This window comes from Protopterus annectens, chromosome 9.part0 (assembly GCF_019279795.1).
Source record: "Protopterus annectens isolate FY-2018-M chromosome 9.part0, PAN1.0, whole genome shotgun sequence".
NCBI lineage: Eukaryota > Metazoa > Chordata > Ceratodontiformes > Protopteridae > Protopterus > Protopterus annectens.
This window is the reverse complement of record NC_056743.1, coordinates 1054185514-1054197648: the sequence shown is the minus strand read 5'-3', so window position 1 is coordinate 1054197648 and position 12135 is coordinate 1054185514.

The following is a 12135-nucleotide window of genomic DNA, read 5'->3' as shown; positions in this document are numbered from 1 at the left end:
GGTAGAGTCCAGTGTCTGGAGGTCTCCCATGTCTCTGTTTATGGGTTCCATGATAAATTGCTCCATAGCTTTGCAGACCAGGCTGAGTAGGCCTATAGGGCAATGGTTTTCAGGTTTTGTTGTGGCACCCCCTTTGTGGAGCTGGATGACTGTTGCTCTATGCCATTCTTTGGGTACATAGCCTGTGGTAAGGTTGAGTCTGGACAGTGAATGTAGGTGAGGGTGTAGTTCCTTTTGGGGCTGGTGTAAGACGCAGCCTGGGACACCATCCAGTCCCATTGATGCTGTGTTCTTAGCTTTGGAGAGGGCTGTTTTTACCTGCATGTCAATGAAGTCTGGGGCTCTGCATTCTTCTGGGATGGACACAGGCCCTTTTGGGGGTGATGCGGGGATTTGCACTGAACTTGTCCCCCAGGATGTGGGCAATGTAAGTTGGTTCAGTGTGTTTCTTGACATTTTGCAGTAGCTGACAGCATATTGCCACCTAAATGTTTGGTATAGCTAACAAAGGCTTTGTGGTTGTTATTCTTACATTCCTTGGCAATTTGTCTTTAGACGCTGGCCTTGGATTATTTTATGAGCGATCATTGTTTCTTCCTAATAATGATCAGGGATGCCTTTCCTTTTGTGAAGTTTGCTCTATTATGTGTTCGTTTCCTCCTTCCGTTGTATAGCTTATTTATGGGCAACAACCACCAGATTGGTTTCTTATTTTTGGAGGAGTGCATATTGGTTTTATTTGGGATGTCTCGATCCATGCATCCCTGTAGATGCTCATTGAATGCACTTGTAAATGATTCGGCAGATTGTATAGCATTATCCTATAGCAAGGAGGCTTTGGAACTTTCCACTTTGGTCTTGGGAAGTTTGCAGTTTGCTTTTGAAAATGTCTTCATAGCGGTTTCCTTGACTGGGGGGGCAGGATGTGGATGTCCAGTGTGATTACTTTATGATCTGATATTACCAGCAATGGGTTTATCTGTGTTGTGGAACACTGGTACCCCATGTTGGTGATGATCAGGTCCAGTATGTTGTCACCTCTAGTGGGCGTCTTGACCAGCTGTTCCAGGGCATTTGAGTTTTTAAACTCTAGGAAACATTGGGCAAAGGACGTTGTACACAAGCAATTCTCCCACTCAGTGTTTGGGTGGTTGTAATTTCCTCATATAATGGTGTTTGGTAGGACCTTTATATTTTCCACTGTTCTCAGGAATACTGAGTGAGGTTCCTGAGACAAGGTAGGTGATCTGTAGCAGGCTACAATCTGATAAGCAGCTTTGCCAAATGTTAGTTGCACTTGCATGGTCTCCAAGGCCTCATGCTGTGCCACTAACCTGAAGGTGTGGATATCCATAAGGTAAATGGATACACCCCTTCCTTTTGTATTTCACTCTGGGATTTGTGGCTGAAGAGCAGAGGGATTGTGAGTGTTTTATGTGGAGCATGTCCAACAGCTCTGTGTTTGACATAGCTTTGTATGTTAGGCGGAGATCACCTCTGAGTAGGCGATATGTGAGAGAGTACAGCTGGAGCATTTTGAGATTGTCTGTGTATGGCATGTATTTCAGGCCGCTAATGCTCTTTATTGATATTGATATTCATTGATATTTATGACATAGTGAAAGAAAGCTTCATGGTTCTCTATGGACTCTTTGACAATATTTTTGTCAGAACATGGATTGGATAATGTTAGGAGTGCTCATTGTTTATTGATGATACTGATTAGAGTCTATTGATCTTCTTTGAATTTTCACTTTCTTTGAACAACTTAAGTACTTGTAGTACATAGTTTGATTATGACAGGAGTCCAATATATTATATGGGTATGTTTTCATATCACTGTGTGTGCAAGGCAGGACTGGTGAATAGTGACAAGTTTCTGGGGTAAGAACTGCAACTGCCAGATATGTGTGGCCCACTGCTGTACTCAGACATGGCCAAAGTGCGTGAGCATGCCCAGTATGACCTTTCAGTATGTCATTGACTGACATTTGCTTTGTTTATTTAAGTGTGTGAGCATGCCCAGTATGCCCTTTCAGTATGTTGCTGACTGAAATTTGCTAAATTTGTTTAAGTATGTGGCCATGCTCAGTATGGACATATATACTATATGTGTGTGAAAAATCAAGTTGTTTTTACTTCAGGGCTCACCTTTGTGTTGTACATCGACAGGAAGCACTCTGTGCCTGCAGGGCTTTCATGAGTCACTTTGCATAGACTTATCAACATTTCTACATACAGGGGTTGTACATTTCTACCCTGGGGGCACACCTGATTGTTACTGTGGGTGTACATAGGATGAGGGGTTCACCTGACACTTATACTCAGTTTGCTAGGCCTGCACTGCTATGTCAGGTACTCCATTTCAGTCTGTACTGTAGCCTATCGTACTGGCTTGAGGCATACTACTGTACTACAGATTTTAGCTTCCAATTTCACGTATATTAGTTTGTGACTTCATAGCCTACCCAACCCACATCACACTGCCTGGCCTGCTGTTATCTGTCTGCATAGGCCTGGGGTAATGTTCAGAGGGCATGCTACAGCATTTGTTTGTGTTTGCATTAGTCTACAATTGTCCTGCTGTGTCTGTGCCAGTGAAATACTGTCATGGCTTAGTGGTTCAGTACTGTGACTATAGTGCACAGTATCCTAAGTTCGAATCCTGTTACTGCTTTTTATTTTCCTGCTGGGCAGACCTGACTGGTTAAGGAGCAGTAAAACAGGTGTGATCGTATTTACTCGACTTTGCCTGACTTTGCCCAACAATGCCCAACGTTGTTCAATGTTGCGCTAGTTTGCGCGGTGAGCAGCTCCGCACAATTGTGCTTAAATATGCTAAACAGTGGTAAAAGCTGCTTAGCACTGTTTTATATTGCTTAAAACATGGCAATCATGCCTCAGGTGGTGCTGCAGGGCTGCCTATGTCAGATGCACATAGTACACTCCCTATACATGTTTGAAAACAGGTAGTATAAAGTTAGGCATCCCTTTTATTTTATGTGCAAGTCAGAGAGAGGTATAATTTCCAGGGTTCCTACTGAGCCAGTATATGTGCTATGCATTGCCTCTTTGCCAAGGCCAAGGCATACCGGGCACTCCTCCTTCTGCCTACGGGGCAGGCTCAGGTTGTTCCTCCTCCGAGTCACGCTGTGCCTGTGATGGCCTTGGCAATGGTGGGGGGCTGTTTGGCCCTGTCCCATGCTGTTCCTGCTGCAGCTGTTTTCGCAGGATCATATTGTGTAGCATGGCACATACCATGACAATTTGGGTACATGTAGTTGGTGAGTACTGCAAGGTTCCACCAGATGTGTCGAGGCACCGGAACTGTGACTTGAGCATCCCAAACACACGCTGGATTACATTTCATGTTTGTGTGTGTGCCTCATTATGGAGTTCTTGTTCAGGTGTGTGTGCATTTCTGATGGGTGTCATCAGCCACGGCTCCAGTTTGTATCCAGCATCCCCCATTAGGTGACCGTCAGGGATGACCCCATTGGCAAATGTCTGGTACATCTGTGTCAAATGCCAGATATGGGAATCGTGGTAGCTTCCAGGGCAGCCAGCACACACATTCAGTATTATGCCCTGGGCATCGCACACAACCTGGCAGTTGATGGAGCGGAAGCCCTTGCGGTTGATGTAGGTCCTACCCTGCTCACCGGCTGGTGCTTTGATGTGTATGTGCGTGCAGTCCATTTCACCCACTACCTCAGGGTATTCTGCTATTTGCTGGAAGAGATGCATATTGCTGACCAATGCCTCATGGGAATTGTGGAAATATACATGATCACTGACATGTGCTGACATGGCATTCAGGAACTGGTGCAGTACCCTGGATGCTGATGCCTGTGAAATCCCTATCATATCACCAGTTGGTCTCTGGAAGGTACCTGTTGCTAGCATTCTTAGGCCAACACATACCTTGGTTTCCACTGGGATGGGTTCTGTTGGTTCTGTGTGTGAGGTGTGGCCTGCACAGCTCAACAATTTGCTGCAGGAGGTTTCTGTCCACTTTATAGTGCTCCACTATCTCCAGCTCATGTAGCCCCTGGTAGGTCACCCTGGGTCTGTACACTCTTCTCCGTCTCCTCACTGTGGGTTGCTCAGCAGCATTCACAATGGAACCACCCTCAGAATCTTGCACATGTTGCCTTATAATAGCAATGGCAGCCCCTAACATTTTTTTGTCTGAGTTAAGCTTTTTAAGTTTTCACTCTCTTTGTATACTGCAGTGTTGCAGTGTTTCTGTGAAAAACATGGGGGAATGTTGTTTGCAGAGTTTTAAGTGCTGGGCTGGGCTAGTGTACTGCCTGTGTAATTGGCTGATTCTGATTGATTTCACCTGGCAGCTCTGCTAGTTCTCCTTGGTTAACTTCCTACTACTTATTTTCCTTCCTTTTCCCTTTCTGTTTCCACAGGGGGCAGCAGCACGCAAACAGGTGCAAACATGCACACACGTGTGCAACCGCGTGCACACAGGCTTACACAGGCTTAGGCAGGTGCACACGCGTGCACACAGACTTAGACGGGTTTACAGGAGTGCACACGTGCGCACACAGTGTAAGCACGTTTGCAAGGAAATTCAGTGATATCCACGGCGTACACCTTCGGTTTCTGGGTTTCAGTTAAGACAACTGTAGACATGCCTCTTCCAATCCTGAGTAACTCACAGCAAACACAAGCACTCTGCTCCAATGAGCTTAAAGTCTTTCATACATACCCTCTCATGATGTCACCTATCTTCTACTCTACTACACCCCTACTCCTACACTTACACTCTAGGGACATGGCTCACATGCCAGGGAAAATTGGGATTCACTATCCTTATCCTCATTTGCATAGGATTGCCTACTAATGTCTGGTTACATCTCTCAGACTGAGCTTCCCCCCTTAGCAACCACTACTCAGTATCCATGTTGTCTTCAGCCTGCCATTCACCTGCATGGCAGAAGAATATTTTTAATAAGAATGCCTATTTTTGGCTTTTTTTTTTTCTTGTTTTTAAAGCACCGCACATTTGCACGGCGCTGCGCTACACTTAAAAATCGGAGATCGGGGAAAAAAGTAGATTTTTATTAATTTTCAACAGATCAAAATGCCAATGGCCTTATATTTGGCCATTGGCATGCTTCCTCAACTGGATGCATCCTTTATTTGGAGCTGTCATAGCTCTGTTTTGCTATTTGCAGAACGGTACTCAGTTACCAACGGAGTACATTTCTGCAAATAACTCTACTCTTCCATGGACAGGTTAATGTTTCCTGGATCGCATATTTACCTCATTTGCATAGCTTTCAGCAGCAAATGAGGTAATTTGCATAACATAACACTGTCCGTGCAAGAGTAGTTTTAGGAGCTCTCATGCACGCCCCTACTGGCTGTTGCTGGATCGTTCGGCAGACATGTTGGCTGTCTGCCGGCTTACATTACTCTTAGACTCTGTGGAAAAGCCTTGGTGAATCCGGCCCGGAGTGTATAAATATTTAGGAATTGATGAAGGATCAGCAATAAAACATGAACAAATGCAAATAAAATTTAGTAAGGAATATTTTGGAAGACATATTAATACTGAAAACAGCTTTGATATCTAGGAACATATTCCAAGCTATAAACCAATTTGTTCTTCCTATTCTGACTTATAGTTGTGGAGTGACTGACTGACCCCAAAAGGTGTTGGATAGGTTGGACAGGAAAGCAAGAAGGATGCTTCATGCTCGTCAAATGATTTACAAAAATCAATGCATCAATGCATACCAAGATTATACATTTCACATTCCGAAGGAGGTATGGGCCTCCTCGAAATTGATTACATGTATAGATCTGCAGTTGTTGGACTGCATACATATCAGCTGACCTGAGAAGACCCAAATGTAGTGAAAGTTTTGAAACATAAGGAGAATAAGTCTAAGATGACTTCCCTGCTTAGTTTACCAGAAGCATATCGCCATCAAGCAGGAATGGAAATCAAACCAGAAGTAGATAAAAATCAGACAGCAACTGAATGTGGCAAAAAAAAAACAAAAGGAAGAATATAAGTTGAAGGATCAGATGAGAAGGCAAGAAATGTGTAAAATGCATATAGTTGCAAGTATAGAAAAGTCTTGGAACAACCTTATGTTGATCCGGATCAAACACCAGAATGGTTAAGGAGAGGTGAATTTAAACCAAAAGAAGAAACATTAATATTGGCAGCCCATGATAGTGGACTACATACACGTTGGTTTACAAACTCCATTGAACATGTAGGAGAAACAGACAAATGTAGGATTTGTAAAAGAGAATTGGAAACGGTCGCACATCTTGTTGCTAGATGTGGCATACTAATGCAGAAGGACTGTATACTGAAAGGCATAATAATGTGACAAGTCTGCTGCATTGAGATTGTGTAACATTATAACATTGAAGTAGCTGAAAATCCCTGGAAAAATGGGCCACAAACCATCATAGAAAATGATGAAGTTTATATCACATGGGATCATCCATTACCAACAGTTCAAAAACAGATGTGAGAAAACCCGATATAGCAGTCCATGAAAAGAAGACAAAAGTAGCATTGAAATTGCTACACCCAGTGACTACAGTGTCTTACATACAGAGAGACACAAAGTCATAAAATACCAGGATTTGCAGGCAGAAATGAGTGCAATGTAGAAGAAACATATCCAGACATATTCAGTAGTAGCAGGAGCAACAGATCTTATAAAAAAGAATTTACAGTCATACTTAGATATGTTACTGATGCATGCAACTCTGTACGAATTTCAGAAGGAGTTATTACTGGACACACTACAGGTGCTGTGAAGAGGACTACTGGCTGACATCAAAGACTGAAACAATACTTATTACATGATTTTTAATTGTACTTTGACTTAGGCATGCCATCCATTCCCATCATGATATTAGAAACCCAAAAGACTTTATTAAAAATGAAAAACCACATGAAAAACATCAGATGATGTGACAGATACCTAGCCCAACATATCTAAACCTATACTACCACAACAACTCCAGATGGTGCAGCAGATATCTAACCCAACATATACCTAAGCCTACACTACCACACCAACAACACCAGATGGTATGACATATACACTGTTTCTAGAACAGGCTGAATTACTTTTCAAGGAGAGTACTTCTCTGCTAACTTTAAGAGCAGTCTAGATGTGTAGAAGAGTGTTCATGTGATTATTCAGTAGATATATGTGCAGACAACCTACATAATGGGGGACATTATTAGTTTCCTACCAGTATTGGGTGAAGTAGCTAAGCTTTTTGTGGTCTCATTGGGCTATGTGCTTAGTAAGAATATATGAATCTAGAAACTTCAGCCCACAGCCATTTCTGCATCGTATTTAGATCAACATGTGCTTATACCCTTTGATTTTACTGTAATTTTTGAGTTTCTATTTTTCTTTCCTTTTCTTCTGGTAACAATTTTTGTTTTCTTTCTTTCTTTCTTTCTTTTTTAGCACTTTCTGTTACTGCCTGTTTTTTATCTGTTGATTTCCATACCAGTTCCCATTCCAAAATTCTTCTGCTACTTTGAGCACAGATGCCATATTAGATTTGTTTCCTTTTTAGTTTAAAACTCACTATGTTTGGATTTGATGATATCAACAAATGTGTATGTAGTACCACAACTGCAGACGTATACATGCAGTCAAATTCAAGGAGGCTTATGCCTCCTTCAAATTGAGACATAAATTTATCTTAAAACACTGTTTTTTTCAAGTATTATTTGATAAACATGAAACAGTTGTTCTTGTTTTCCTCTCAAGCTGATACATCCCTTTCTTAGACCAGCAGCTTCTAGAATACTTCTAGAATTCAACCCTTTCCAAAAAGCCATAGATGAAGCCAAGGCCCTGGCAGAGTAGAATAGATTTGTAATTATGAGTATAGCAAAAGGTAATAGCCCTAGACAACCATTTAGAAATAGTTTATTTTGACAAAGATTGCCCCTTCTTCTTACCTTCACAAGAAATGAAAAATTGATCTGAAGATCTCAAACATTTAGTTTCGTCAAGATAGTACCTGAGTTGTCTGTGGACATCCAAGATATGGAGTATGCTTTCTTCCTCATTATTAGGTTCAAGGAAGAAATGAGAGATGGATAGCTTGGCTTGAAATAAACCTGGATACCACTTTAGGCATAAAAGAAGGATTAGTTCTCAAAGAAACTCTGTCCCTATGGAAAATGAGATAGGGTTGATGCACAATAAGAACTTGCAACTCAGATCCCCTTCTTGCAGAGGATGGAGCAATCAGAAAAAAAAATGTTTTCCATGTTAATAACCTCAAGTCAGCTAGATTAGCCAGTAAAATAGAGCCAGTGTTAGCTTATCTAGCACAAAATTAAGGTTCCAAGAATACGCTACAGGTTTTCTTGGATGCCTCTTATGCAAAACCTCTTTCAGTAACAATCTGACATAAGACTGCATTAAAAGAGGAGGATCCATGGCCACACATAATGAACTGGCTGATGAATGAACCTTGAAAGAGGAATAAAAATGGTCATAGGATAGTAACTCACACAAATATTGTAACATCAAAGAACAACTAGCCCTGAATGGGTGCTGGTTGTGTTGTTGCCACCAACTAGGAAGCCTTTTCCATTTCATAAAATATGATTTACTAGTAGCAGGCTTTCTTGCTTCCATTAGTATCTGCTGGATATCCTCAGTAAACAGGTGCCTAAAAATGAAGACTCTATCATTCAGGTAGTCAACTGAACACCCCTATTCTTGGGTGAGTAGATCCAGTCTGTGAGGAAGCTTATGGTAATTGCCCCTGGCCATTTCCAAAAGAAGGGAGAAACCCAGTTCCTGTGACAGAAGAGAAGTCACCGCAATGATCTTGCAGGATTCCTTCTGAATCTTCAGAGGTACCCTGGATATTAGTGGAAAGGGTGGAAATGTATGCAAGAGCATTCCTATTCAAGGAAAAGAAAAGGCATCTGTCTTACAGACCTTCTTGCATGGAACAGAATCTTGCCAGTTAATTGTTCAGAAAAGAGGCAAAGATGTCTACTTGATGAACTCCCCACAGATGGATCAAATCTTGAAAGACCCTCTGATCTATTTTCATTCATGGGGGTCTGCTCTGGTCCTGCTGAACTTGTCTGCCACACACTTTTGCTTTTACAGAATATAGGACCTGTAGAGTGAAAGTGTGCTGTGAAGCTTTATCCTAAGTTAACATATCTTGTATGCAAAGGGGGTATGACCAGTTCCCCCCTTGCTTGTTGATGTACCAAATGACTGTGGTATTGTCTATAACCACTTGAGAAAGTCCCACAGACCAAAGATGATTCAGAGTTAAGTGCCTTGATCATGGTAAGCATCTTCTTGATATTTACATGCTTGTGTGTGTCCTTGGTGCCCCATGAACTTTGCACTTTTTTCCCTCCTGAAACTGCTCCCCAAGCAACATCTGAAGAGTCTGTGGTGACTCCTTTGGAGCAGGGAAGGAGGAGATGAGACCTGGATTTAAGGGTATCTGCTGTCTCCACCAAAATATTTATTTTCTGAAAAACCCCAGTACTAGGATTTGAAAGGACTAAGGATGTTGATACTGGGAACAAAGAGATTTGAGATATCACTGTATCCTTCTCATGTGAAGTCTTGCTCGATGTATCATGAGAACTATAGATGCCATGACACCCAAAATCCTGAGGTATTCCCTTGCAGTGACCAAAGTCTGGGTAGAAAGATCTATTTTATTTCCTGTAGAAGAAAAGCTTTTTAACTGAGATGTCTAGTTGACATCCCAGGTATAAAATCCTGTGTGAAGGAGTCAAGAAAGACTTTTAAATGTTGTCTTGGAATCCCAGCTTGTGTAAGGGATGTTTCAACCAAGAGAGAGATTCCTGACACTTTGAAAAAGACTCTGCAAATATAAATAAGTCATTTAACTATGGAAAAGTTTGGAACCATGTAGCCTGCAATGAGCTATAATTGTAGCTAGACAGTTTGTGAACAGTCTTGGTGCAATTGATAGTCCAAAGGATAAGGCAGAGAACATATAATTTAATCCAGACACAAAAACCTTAAGAAGCTTCTGAAGTCTGAATGAATAGGGATGTGATGATAACCATCTTTTAAGTTTAGTGTTACCAGGAAACCTGAAAGAGTAAGAAGAGGTAACAGACTGTAAAGTGAGATCATTTTGAATTTGGGCATTATCATCAAGTTTAGGAAACAAAGACCCAGTGCCGGTCTCCAAGAATTTTCTTTCTCTGGCATTAGAAACATCCTTGAATAAAAACCCTTCCCCACCTGGGGATGAGGAGCTGGTTTTATCACTCCTTGGGAGAGCATGTGCTGTAGAACTGGTGGAAACAAAACAGTCTGATCTGGAGAATAAGGAATGACTCCCTGGAAAGGAAGAATTTTTTCTCCCACTGCCATTTGTAACTTTGATGAATGATTTAATGAACCCATGTGTCTGAACCTATCTGTTGCCAATGAGGAAAAATGAAGATTCAGACTTTCTGGAAGAAAAAAAATGGCCAGTGTGGGAGGGGGTAAACAATGTCTCTTGAATAGTCATACAGACTTGTTGTTCTGACCTTGGGTTTGGAAGGTTCAACACTTATTTTTGGAACCCCCCCTTGCCATTTCTTCTTAAACGTGTTTACCTGTATTTTATTTGAGATTGTTTATTCTGCTGTTTGCCATGACTGGAAAAAGAGATAGCAACTCCCTTGGAAAATTTGGAAAAGGAAAGTTGAAAAATATAAGAGATTCCCTAGTCCATTTCATTGCACCTTTTGATCACCTCTGCAGCAGAGGGGCCAAACACTAAACCTCTATCCAAGGGAGAATTTACTCTCATTTTTTAGTGCCATCTGGGAGATTCCGAGAATGTAGCCATGAAAACTTCCTCAAAACAGTACCAGTGACCATAGCTCTGGAAGAAGTATCAACAGAGTCATGTACACACTGTAAATAATGAAGAGTGACCTGCACAGTAGAGGAGACTAAGTTATTTAAAACAGACTTTTCATCACAAGAAGAAACTGTAAATAAAACATTCCAAATACTTTCACAATGCGTCAGAACAAACTTTAATATAAAAGCCTGACAATTTAAAATTCTGAAATCAAAGTTGCAGAAGTATGCATTATTTTCCCGTACCTATCAATAATTTTCACATCCTTATCAGGAAAAGTAGAATTGGAATTGACTAGGTATTTAGCAGCAGTGAGATCAACTAGAGCTATAGCTGCTGAGTCAGGTTTGGCAATAGTGTAAACATTTTTAAAAGACTGAGAAGCTGGCTGAGACTATCAGGAAAATTGAAGGCAGTAATACTCATATCCTTTAAGCAGACAGTACATTAAGAATTGTTGTAGGATATGAACCCCCCCAGGAGAATCAGAAACTGATCTAACACCAAAATAATCCCCACTTGTGTAATCTGTATCTTAACAGTATATAATAAGAGAAATAAAGTCATGGCCAAAACCAGAAAGACTAATTCTTATAGAGACAAGAGCTCTCTGAGTCAAGTATACGACAAGGTGTAATAAAGTCCAACAAGGCCACTTATGATGTCAGGATAGCCTGCCAGGCTAAGGACAATCACAAGGCCTACTTCAGTTATGTCAGGAGCCTTAAAAGTAACACTCAGCAGTGTGCATTACTGGTTGTAAATGGCAGAACCATCACTGACCAGCATGACATTGTGAATGTACTGGTCAATAAATTTAACTCTAACTTTATCCCCTCCATTCCCCACCACAATAATTATGAAATGAGATCATAAGCTACTGCAAAATTGTTGTACAAAACTCCAATTGGACTACAATTAATGCAGATGAATTTAAAAAAGCAACTGCAGCAAATATATACAGCTGATGTACTTAACAGGGAACAGTGAAGAAGCAAAAAAATAAATGATTTTGGAGAAAGGATCAGGAAGTTCTTTGGGTTATTCCGCAGCTACTCATGGCTTCTGATATTACCAGACAAGATCAAATAAAATAAACAGTTGCAGAAAGAAATTATTATACCATTATGAATTGCTAGCCCACCTAAATGCTTACAATATGTAGGGAGACACAGTTATGTATAAAAAGATGAGCTTTTATATTTTCATGGATTGCCATTCAAAGTTGATAATGTTATC